The 12,159-nt window shown below is 46.9% G+C and overlaps 1 long non-coding RNA gene across 1 annotated transcript; it reads left to right on the forward strand.

Moving 5' to 3' along the window:
* LOC110267852 lies at window positions 5,147–6,498 on the forward strand. The gene is made up of 2 exons (XR_002355793.1): window positions 5,147–5,235; window positions 6,399–6,498. It is a non-coding gene; the product is annotated as an uncharacterized LOC110267852 (long non-coding RNA).

Raw genomic sequence — 12,159 nt, forward strand, 5'->3', positions numbered from 1 at the left:
ATATTTAAAATTATTTTATGTAACATAATATTCATAAGTTTATACAGATAATATTTGTACTTATATATTTTTTTTACTTTAAAAATTGTTACGGATCCCACCTACGGATTCTACATCCGAAATAACTCCGGACCCGGTCGTTTAGATTCAAAACCCGCACCACCATTCAAAGGGCCCGAAGCTGGCCCAATTAGAACTCCTAACAACTTTCGAATTCAAATGTCTACTTTATCTTAGCCAAACAAGATAAGATAAGATATTTACCATCACCTATAAATAGAGGACTCAGGTCCCTCCAGGTATTCATTCATTCCTCACACCTTCTACCTCTTAGATCCATTCTGACTTGAGCGTCGGAGTGTCTTTGCAGGTACCACCCCCCATTGTTCCAGTCGAATAATCCGGCATCCGCCTCGACCCGCAAGTTTCCGATCCATTTCTCAACCCGTACCGGAGGCATCCAGTACATTAGCACCGTCTGTGGGGAACTTGCGCCGATCAAGTCGGAATGGGGGACATACCCGAAGAAACCACCTTAAGCCAAGATAACTCTCGAACGAGGAACTCGACCCCCGAACACCAGGAGGTCACGAATCGTGGAAGGATAGCAAGCACCATCCACCACGCCACTCAAGCACAGAATAAGGAAAACGAACACGTCGTCGCAGAACCACGGCACCCCGAAAACACGGGGGACAAAGGAGCACAAATAATCCAAGATCTTTGCCTTCGAGTCCAGGAACTCGAAGGCAGAGTGGCCACCAAGGAAAGGCACAACGCTGAAAACGGAAGCCACGCAACCTCTAGATCAAAATATCGTCGCGGCCGATCGCCAACCCAACAACACGATGGGAGAGGCGATCACAGCACCTCGCGCGGCCCCAGGCGTGAAAAGTCGCCAGAACGGCGACACAGTAAAAGGTACAATCGCAGCGCTTCCCAAGATCTAAGTCATCAACATGACTCAGACGAAGACCGACGACACCGTGAAACCAAGCGCACGAGAAACGACCACACGATAATGGGAGCTACTCCCTTCACGGAGAGGATCTTAAAAGCAAAACTCCCCAAATGATTTGATAAACCCACGAACATGAAGTATGACGGAACCAAAGACCCCCAAGAACACCTAACGGCCTTCAAGGCCAGGATGAACCTAGAAGGAGCGGCCGACGCAGTCCGATGCAGAGCTTTCCCGGTAACCCTAGCAGGACCGGTAATCAAATGGTTCAATGCCCTCCCTAACGGATCCATAACCAGTTTCCACGACATTTCGCGAAAGTTCATGGCCCAATTTACAACCAGAATCACCAAAGCTAAACACCCCATCAGCCTGCTAGGGGTCACACAGAAACAGGACGAATCCACACGGAAATACCTCAACCGCTTCAATGATGAATGCCTAACAGTAGACGGACTCACAGATTCCGTCGCAAGCCTCTGTTTAACCAACGGGCTCATGAACGAAGATTTCCGCAAGTACCTTACCACCAAACCAGTGTGGACCATGCACGAGATCCAGAACGTTGCCAGAGAAAATCCAGAACGGTAATCCAGGAGGTCAGTTAAGTCGTCGCTGCCAACAAACGGCAACACAGCAACACCCAACACGGAAACCCGACATCCCGGCATAACCCAATATCCCGAGAAAATCAGAGGGACCAGACCAAACAAACAAACACAAACCGACCACCCAGAATTGGCAAATTCTCAAATTACACACCCCTGACAGCCCCAATTACCGAGATATACCACCAAATAGCAGATCGAGGTATTATCCCAAAAGCTTGGCAACTCAAAGAAAGAACGGGCGGCAACAAAATCCTTTATTGCGACTACCACCGAGGTTACGGGCACAGGACACAAGACTGTTTCGACCTTAAAGACTCCCTCGAACAAGCCATAAGAGACGGCAAGCTCCCAGAGTTCGCCAAAATCATCAGAGAACCAAAACGCACGGAAAGAGACAGGTCACCAGAAAGAGAAGGACGCAACCCGAGAACACAAAAACAACCCCCAGGGAAAGCCCAGAAGACGACTCGACCATAATAGTAAACGTTATCACAGGCAAAGACGTATCAGGCAAGTCAAAATCAACACTAAAGAAGGACCTCAAAGTCCTGGCCATCAGAAACCAAGCCCCAACTACCACCGCCGACAAAACGATAACCTTTCTACCTGAGGACTGCCAGCACGGTACCTCGGCCGAAGACACACCTTTTGTCATCTCGGCGAGAATCGGAATAGGACTAGTCCGAAGAATACTGGTGGACACCGGCGCAGACTCCAACATCCTCTTTCGAGGAGCCTTCGACAAGCTCAGGCTCCGCAACGACAATCTCCAAACACACCGCAACGGCGTCACGGGACTCGGAGACAACTTCCTCAAACCAGACGGTTCCATCACCCTCCCCCTCCCCATAGGGACAAGCAACCAAAGGAAGACAATCCTATCCGAATTTGTGGTTCTAAACGACTCCACCGCCTACAACGTCATCCTCGGAAGAAAAACAATCAATGACTTCTCTGCCATCATATTTACCAAATACCTCCTTATGAAATTCATAACGGAAGACGGCTCCATCGGTACTATCCACGGAGACCGGGAAGTCACAGCAGAATGTGACAACACCAGCCTAGCTTTACGGAAGAAGTCTCGCGACGCGGCCGGAATATTCCTAGCCAACCTGGACGCCCGGCAAGACGGCTAGCTTAGGCCAGAACCAGAAGGCGACATGGAAAAACTACAATTAGGGCAAACCAAAGACGAATACACTTTGATCAACAGGAACCTCCCGTACGACCTCAAAGAGGATCTTTCCCAATTCCTGAAACAAAACAGAGACTTGTTTGCTTTCACACCAGCCGACATGCCCGGAATAGACTCCGACCTAATATCCCACAGGCTAGCCGTAGACCCCAAAGCCAAGCCCGTGGCACAAAGAAGACGAAAAGTTTTCCCAGACCGAGCAGCCGAGGTCAAAAGAATACTTTCATCAACAGGAACCTCCCATACGACCTTAAAGAAGACCTTTCCCAATTTTTGAAACAGAACAAAGACTTGTTCGCTTTCACACCAACCGACATGCCCGGGATAGACCCCGACCTAATGTCCCACCTATTGGCCATAGATCCCAAAGCCAAACCCATGGCACAAAGAAGACGAAAAATGTCCCCAGATCGGGCAGCTGAGGTCAAAAGACAAGTAAAAGCCCTACTAGAAGCAAAATTCATCAGGGAACTACCTTACACGACGTGGTTGGCAAACGTCGTACTAGTAAAGAAGTCCAATGGGAAATGGCAAATGTGCGTCGATTACACGGACCTCAACAAAGCCTGTCCAAAAGACGCCTTACCCCTGCCAAACATCGATGGATTGGTAGACGCCGCATCCGGCCATCGATACCTCAGCTTTATGGACGCATGCTTCGGCTATAATCAAATACCTATGCACCAACCTGATGAGGAAAAAACAGCATTCATCACTCCCGACGGGACGTACTACTACACAGTCATGCCCTTCGGCCTGAAGAACGCCGGAGCCACCTACCAAAGGCTTGTCAACAAGATATTCCAGAATCTGTCCGGAACCAAATTAGAAGTCTACATAGACGACATGCTCGCCAAGACCGAATTCGGCGAATAACTCATCAGCGACCTCAGGCTCATAATGAACACCCTACGAAAGCATCGAATGCGGCTCAACCCGACAAAATGCGCCTTCGGAATGGAGGCAGGAAAATTCCTCGGCTTTATGATCACGCAACGCGGAGTTGAAGCCAACCCAGAGAAATGTTGTGCCGTCCTCGAGATGACAAGCCCAAAAAACCTTAACGACATTCAAAAGCTCACCGGCCGGCTCGCTGCGCTATCCCGCTTCCTCGGAGCATCGGCATAAAAAGCAATCCCTTTCTTCAAACTGATGAAGAAAGGAGCCCCCTTCAAAGGGGAAGCAAAATGTGAAGAAGCATTTCAACATTTCAAAAAAGTCCTAGCGGAACCACCAGTTCTCGCAAAACCCCAAACAGGGGAGACCCTCTACCTATACCTCTCCATAACGGAAGAAGCACTCGCAGCAGCACTCATCCGCAAAAACGAGAAAAAAGAACAAAAACCCATATATTTCATAAGCAAAGTCCTACAAGACACAGAAACTCGCTACTCACGACTAGAAAAGTTAGCTTTCGCGCTCCTCACGGCCTCCCGGCGCTTGCGACAATATTTCCAGGCACATTCCGTAACAGTTCGGACCGACCAAGCGATTAAACAAGTACTACAAAAACCCGACCTAGCGGGAAATGCAATCAAGTTCGAACTCCGAAATGCGATCAAAGCACAAGCCATGGCCGACTTTATCGCCGAGTTCCCAGTTTCAAATAATCAAGCAGAATATGAGGCCCTCCTGGCAGGCCTAGCCCTAGCTAAGGAAGTCAGAGCAAAAGTCCTGGAAGTAAATACCGATTCACAGGTAGTCAGCTCCCAAATCAACGGAGGCTACCAAACGCGAGATCCCCTTAGGTATGGCAGCAGTACCCGTACACGCAGGTACCCGCCCCGTCCCTACCCAGTCGGGGGCGGATTTGAACCCGACCCGAAGCGGGGCGGGTCTGAATCGTGGCGGGTTGATGAGCGGGGCGGGGCGGGTTCGGGTTCAGGCTAAACACGCCCCTACCCGCCCCAGAGTGCATATATATATAACTTTTTAGCAATTAGGGTTAGTTCTCATAACCTCAGTGGCTCAGTTCTCACCGTCACCACTCAATTAGGGTTAGCAACCCCTTTCTCAGTTCTCACTTCCTTTGTTCCTCAGCTCTTCTCCTCTCCAAGACCATAGCCTCGCCGCCTCGGTTCAGTTCAACCCAGTGCCTGTCGTTGAATCTGCTCCAGTTCCGCGTCTCCTTCAAGCCGCCTGTGCCTGTCGCTCCTCCTCCGCGCAACTCGTCGTTGCCATCGCAAGTTCGCAACTCGTCGAATCGTCTGATTCGTCTCATTGCCACTCCTCCGCAGCGCGTCTCTTCCGCGTGACCGCGTCTCCTTCAAGCCGCCTGTGCTGGTCGCTCCTCCTAGCCGCTTCTCAGTCCGAAATCCTCTGCGCTCTCTCCGGCCTCCAATTCGCACACTAGACGAGCCACCCCCGTGCCTCCTCTGCATCGGAATCGACCCTCGTCCAGTCGTCCGCGCCTCTCCTGGTCCCGCAACGCGCCACTTCCACCAGATTCTCCCCGCATAGCATCGGTACAGTTCTTGCCCCTATCCCAACCTTTCTTTTCTTTTTGAATGATTTGATATGTTTAATCTCTGGCTAATTTTGGATGTATCATGCGAATAGACAAAGAAGAAGTTCTTTTGTTTTTGGGTGATAACAGATTGTTTGGGTAGGTAACTGAGTTTGTAACTAAGTTTGTAACTGAGTTTCCTGAGTTTCCCAGCCTTTCTTTTCTTTTTGAATGATTTGATATGTTGAAACAGCTTGTTTGGGTTGAATCACAAACTGTTCTGTTTCCTTTGTTAACAAAATATGCACTTAGTTGGAATAAAGCTTGAAAAATTGAAGTTGTTTTGGCTTCTTTGTTGATTGGTTATAGGCAGAAGTTGTTTTGGCTTCTTTATCATTCTTATGCATTCTGGATTTTGAAAGTATTCTGATTTTTCAATTGTCATGGTGTTGTAATTGTGGAGAGAATCACAAACTACATACTGTTCTGTTTCCTTGGTTAACAAAATATGCACTTAGTTTGATGTTGATGTTAACTTTGATGTCATTGAGTTCCTTCAGCCTCATCACAATTTGCAACTTTTGGAGATTTATGGATACCTTAACTCCACATTCCCATGATGGATTTCAGATTCTTCATTCAATAATCTTAGCTCAATTACTTTGGAGGAATGTGTCTGTGAACAGCTTCCAGAGTTTGGTGTATTACCTTCTCTAACTTAGTTGGAATAAAGCTTAAAAAATTGAAGTTGTTTTGGCTTCTTTAATTAAGGAAATATGCTCATGGTGTTCTTGTGCATTTATGCTTTGAATTATCATTTTTATGCATGTTTAATTCTGATTTTATTCTGATTTGTAATTGTGCATTCTGATTTGAAGTTGTTTGATTGCCTTTTCACTAATTTGCTTTTTTTTTCTTTTTAAATTTCTAGGAAAAGTGCTTTTATTTTTCTCATGGAAATAATATCCAACAAACTAGTAAAATAACGAACTTTAATTTACAAGAGGAGCAAATACTCTAACTTAAAATTTTAGAATTTGTAATGTTGATAAGTTTTCTACAACCTATTATAGGATTTTAAAGGAAGTGAATGCATACATTTGGCTCGACTACTTTAATTGTGCATTTTGATTTGAAGTTGTTTGATTGCCTTTTCACTAATTTGCTTCTTTTAATTTTCAGGTTTAAATCTTGATTTGCAAACTTTTAATGATGATGAAGATGTTGAAAGTGATCAAGAATAAGGGTTGAAGATCATTTTATATCTAATATTGTAATTTCTTTATTATGGTGTTAAATTTGTAGTGATCTAACAATGGTACCCGCAGGGGCGGGTAGTATATGAGTAACAGGACGGCGGGACGGGGTCGGGTAGGGCAAAAACCCGCCCCTACCCGCCCCACTGCCACCCCTAGATCCCCTACTCCAACAATACCTTGCCAAGGTAAACGAACTGAAAGAAGGGTTCAACCGTGTAACCATACAGCACGTTCCCAGAGAACGAAATGCCAGGACAAACCTCCTCTCTAAACTAGCCAGCACCAAACTAGGACACGGCAACAAATCGCTATTTCAGGAAGTCGTTAAGTCACCATCTATATCGACCACGACTAACGCCTATCTGACACTCTCTAGCCGAGGATCATGGACCTACCCTATCCTACAATACCTCCTCAACAGAACACTACAAGAAGAGCCCAAAGAGGAAAAACGGACAAAAAGGGAAGCCGCCAATTACACAGTCATCGTAGGACAACTGTACAAACGCGAATTCTCGCAACCCCTGCTCAAATGCGTCGAACCTGGGGACACGGAGTACATACTCCGTGAAATCCATGAAGGTTGTTGCGGCCACCACATCGGGGGTAAAACCTTAGCCCAGAAAGTCATCCGGGCCGGGTACTTCTGGCCCACGGTTATCCGGGACTCCATGTAGTTAGTAAAAAACTGCGATAAATGCCAAAGGCACGCCAACATCCATTAGGCCTCCCCGCACCAGCTCAGCATCATATCGGCAGAACGGCCATTCGGCACCTGGGGGATTGACCTCATCGGACCCTTTTCTACAGCACCCGGTCAACTCTGATATCTCATCATCGCCATAGATTATTACACTAAGTGTATCGAGGCCAAGCCCCTGGCCTCCATCACGGCGATCCAATGCCGAAAATTCCTCTGGCGACAGATCATTACCCGATTCGGGATCTCCGAGATCGTCATCTTGGACAACGGAACCCAATTCATTGATAGGAAATTCAGGGAATTCCTAGAAGGACTACGTATATCCCACCGTTTCAACTCGGTAGAACACCCCCAAACAAATGGGCAGGTGGAATCTGCAAACAAAATAATCGTCAAAAGACTCAAGAAACGGCTCGACGATGCCAAAGGACTATGGGCCGACGAACTCGGATCAGTCTTATGGTCGTACCGAACAACCCCCTAAACAACCACCGGAAAAACCCCTTTCCGATTAACATACGGCGTAGAAGCTGTCATCCCAGTGGAAATAGGAGACCCAAGCCCGAGGAGAATGATCGGGAGTAACGACGAGGAAGCAGAACGAGACCTCACCGACGAAGTAAGAAGCATAGCCCACATCAGAGAGCTAGCCCTAAAACAAAGAATCAGCCTAAGGTACAACCACGACGTCATCCGATGAGAATTCGTACCCAACGACCTCGTCCTACGACGGAATAACATCGAAACTCCATCCCCAGGGGAAGGAAAGCTCACCCCTAATTGGGAAGGCCCGTACAAAATCAATGCTTCAATCGAAAAGGGAGCATACAAGCTCGAACGACTTAACGGCGACGAAATCCCGAGGACGTGGAACGCCGCCAACCTACGACGATACTACGCTTAGACTGACCCCCTAGGTCATCCCTTATTTTGTTTTTTCCCCTTAATTTGTTTCCCTTCTATGTTACATTTTACTTTCCCCTTAAGTGTCAATCTCGGGTACTCTTTCCCGCCACATACGGAGGGTTTTAACGAGGCCCAACCATCAATAAAATTCTATTAAGCTATTTTTTCTTACTTTGCTTTATCATAAGTACGGAATAAAAACACGGCCACAATTGGGGGACCGATCTCCCCCCAGGCTCGAGATACGGATATCCACGAGAAATCGACCTCACGACGGTCCGCCCCCCCCAAACAAAGGGAACAAATCAAAAACCAAAAACCAAAACAGCTTAAAATGGAATAAAAACAAATGCCCGAACGGCCCTAACAACATAAATCGAAGTTCAAGTCAAAACCACAAATTCACGGTTACACGGCCAAAAACATAAAAACATGCAATCCAAAACAAGAAGTCATAATCACAACTACTAAAGGTCGACAGTCTCGCCATCACGGATGGTCTTGAAAGCCCCCATCACAGACACGTCCGCTCCAGGCGCCAACACCAAAGCTTGAGCCTTCATCGTCTTCTCAGTAGCAGCAACAGCTTCCTTCACATCGGCTAGCAACACAGCTTTTTCCTCTTTTAACACTACGGCCTCTGCCTTCAAACTAGCCACCTCATCCTTCAGCATACCAACGTCGGCCAAAAGCACGGCTGCCCAGGACTTGGCATCCGGAGCCTTCCTCCACTCTTCCCCAAGTTGAGACAAAAGAGAAGTCTCAACCTCGAAAAGACGAAGGATCTCAGCACCAGACTCTTCAGATGACTTCACTGCCCGCTCCCTCGCCGACTCGGCATCCGCAAGCAACCCATTCAACCTCGCCACCTCGGCCTGAGATTGACGAAATTTCTTGTCCAGAAGGCCCACCTGAGCCATCAAAGGCTCGGCCTTCCGGACGATCACAACAGAACGAAGAAGGGAACGGTAAAGGGACTTAGCCTGAAAGGTCACATCACACTCACGGAAAAATTCCTCCGTGCCGGGCATAAGGTACTCATCGATGAAGGCCGGTGCATCAAAACTACGATCCATCACCGACGGGACCGTGCCCTCCCCCTCCACCATATTCTCACTTTCATCATCGCCCGACCGCTTTCGCTTTCGGGAAGCACCCTCTGGCGACACCACAACCACATCATCCTCAACCCCCACACCCCGACCTAACCCTTCGGTGCCACCTCCAATCAATGTGAGATCCTCAGAAACAGTTCTCGTATCATCAGTAGGTCGTGAGGTCGGAGTAGAAGGGGTACCACCAGAAGGAGTCCCCTGAGACAACTGAGCTTTCAATCTTGCAAGAGTCGTCAAACTCCCAGCCATATCAACTGCGAAAAAGATCAAAAGAAGGAAAACACATAAGTACCCAACTCGGAACCACAAAAAAAAAAAGAAAAAGAAAAAGAAAAAGGAGGCTCACACACCAACATAGGTCCGACAAGCGACCGGTCACCCATCACGTCCCTGGGGTTAAGAGGACGCTCATCAAACAACTGCCACAAAACAAGGGCGACATCCCGATCCTCCGCAGTCAGGAACTTCTGCGTCACCCGAGTAAGAACAGACGGCCCCGCCTCAAAATTCCAGTACGTGGGGAACCGCCGCTCACCCTCCAACGTCAGCCAGAACGGATGATGTCCCCTCACAGGACGGACTTTGAAATACCCACCCTTAAACCCATGAAACGAATCCTCATACAAACCGAAGACCCGACAATGAGGCTGAGCCCTAAAAGACATATACCCCTTATTGTGCTTCCCCTCCTTAGTGGGAAGGGTGCACAAGAAGAGGAAGAGGAACACATTCACAGACACCGGAAGCTCCAGGAACTCACACACAAGTTCGAAAGTCCGGATCCCCGCCCAACTATTCGGATGCAGCTGGGACAGCGCCACGGAACATCGACTCAACAACTGCTGAACGAAAGGGGAAAAGGGCAACCGCACGCCAAGACGGGTGAACATTGCTTCGTACACCCATAACCAATCCGGAACGGTCGGCGAATCCAAATTGGTATAACAAACCCTCTCGTCAACCCCCAGAACGGAAAACTCATAATGAGATTCGGCGTCACCGCCCCCACAAACAGCCCCCTCATCACGAAGCCGCTGGAGGTCCGCCTCCCTCATCCGCGATGGTGTCCCCCACACATCGCTGGTTACCCAGGAGTAAAGGGCAGGGACGCCCCCACTGGTATCACCGGGGCCCTCTCACCCTCGGTCCTTTGACGCGCTGTACCTAAAACATCGGTGAGCACCACTATCAGCCTAAACCAACACGGCAGAAAACGGTGAGGGAAAACTAAAGCAAATGCCACTACCCATTACCAACCACATAGCGGTGCTCATCCCCCCTACGAAACCCACCACCCAAAAAGAACAGAAACACTATACCCAAAAAGACAACCCCAATCCACACTAAAAGCACAGAAATGCAAAAGTAGACAAGAATGCCATAACTGCAAAATAAGATAAGGAAAGAGAAGGCTAACCTGATAATGCGAAGTAAAAGCCTGAGGAATGCTGGAAACAGAGAAGCAAGCACACAACCAGAAATACAGAACAGCACCAGAATAGAGGAAAACTACTCTCGAAAGCTTAAGAGCCAGGGAAAACAACAAAGGAAAAGGGAAATGGAACCAAAACAGTTTTTAAACCCAAGAAAAAAAGACGAAAATACCCCGAAGAATAAAGGTAGTGCAGAAGGGCAAAAATGAGAAATTTTCCCTTACAATAAATGCCCCTTCGGGAAACCAAAAAGCACACCTCGAAAAAATAAATGGGCGCAAGGAAACGAAAGGTCCGCACCAAACGAACGGCACGGAAGACGAACCGAGCCCAAAACCCTGAAAAATTGATACCGAGACGCCGACAACACGACATCCATCGAATGACCTGATGAAACGACTAAGCGACCAAAACCACTCCTCTCAGCGACGGAGACCAACCTAGATCGTCCTCCCGCTGCAGGGGCAATTGTTACGGATCCCACCTACGGATCCTACACCCGGAATAACTCCGGACCTGGTCGCTTAGATCCAAAACCCGCACCACCACTCAAAGGGCCTGAAGCCGGCCTAATAAGAACTCCTAACCAACTTTCGAATTCAAATGTCTACCTTATCTTATCCAAACAAGATAAGATAAGATATTCACCATCACCTATAAATAGAGGACCCAGATCCCTCCAGGTATTCATTTATTCCTCACACCTTCTACATCTTAGATCTATTCTGACTTGAGCGTTGGAGTGTCTTTGCAGGTACCACCCCCCATTGCTCCAGTCGAATAATCCGGCATCCGCCTCGACCCGCAAGTTCCCAATCCATCTCTCAACCTGTACTGGAGACATCCAATACAAAAATTATATAATTATTTTATATAATCATAAATACTAAATAAGATAATTATTATTATCTATACATTATTGATATATAATTTACTTGATAATGATGCTAGTGCTATCTTTTCATTAAGAAAAAAAGCATTTTAAGCTGTTTACCAAGATGCTCCTTGTGATGGGATAGATAACATATCTACGTCAGCGTCTACCCCTTTATAAATAAAATTAACTTAGCAATATCCCATTCTTGCTTTTGTCTTTTGCAACGATATATGTAAAATATTTGGAGCTTTAAAGTATTTTTAATCAAGAATAGTTAGGCAAGTCACTCCTATACTTTTGCTAATGAAATTCAACTTTATAAGTGACAATAAACACTTAATTAATTAACTCATGTAAAGAGTGGCATTTTCCGAAAGACTAGGGAGTGGGGTTGCATCAAAAATTTCACTCCTTTAGGACTAGAAAGAACATGTCCTTATCTTATCCAACCTACCAAGAAAATAAAAGGGAAAGGGTCAAAAGTGTCAATTAAACATATACTAATGAACCTAACTCTAGACCCGTTCTGATCTATTGTTTCCACTTTCCACTCTGCGGATACTAACTCACCACGTTTGTATAATCACAATAAGCATTGGTAATTGATAATAGAAAAATATTAATAATTAAATTAGTTGTTATCTGTTTTT

Source organism: Arachis ipaensis, chromosome B10 (assembly GCF_000816755.2).
Source record: "Arachis ipaensis cultivar K30076 chromosome B10, Araip1.1, whole genome shotgun sequence".
Taxonomy (NCBI): Eukaryota; Viridiplantae; Streptophyta; class Magnoliopsida; order Fabales; family Fabaceae; genus Arachis; species Arachis ipaensis.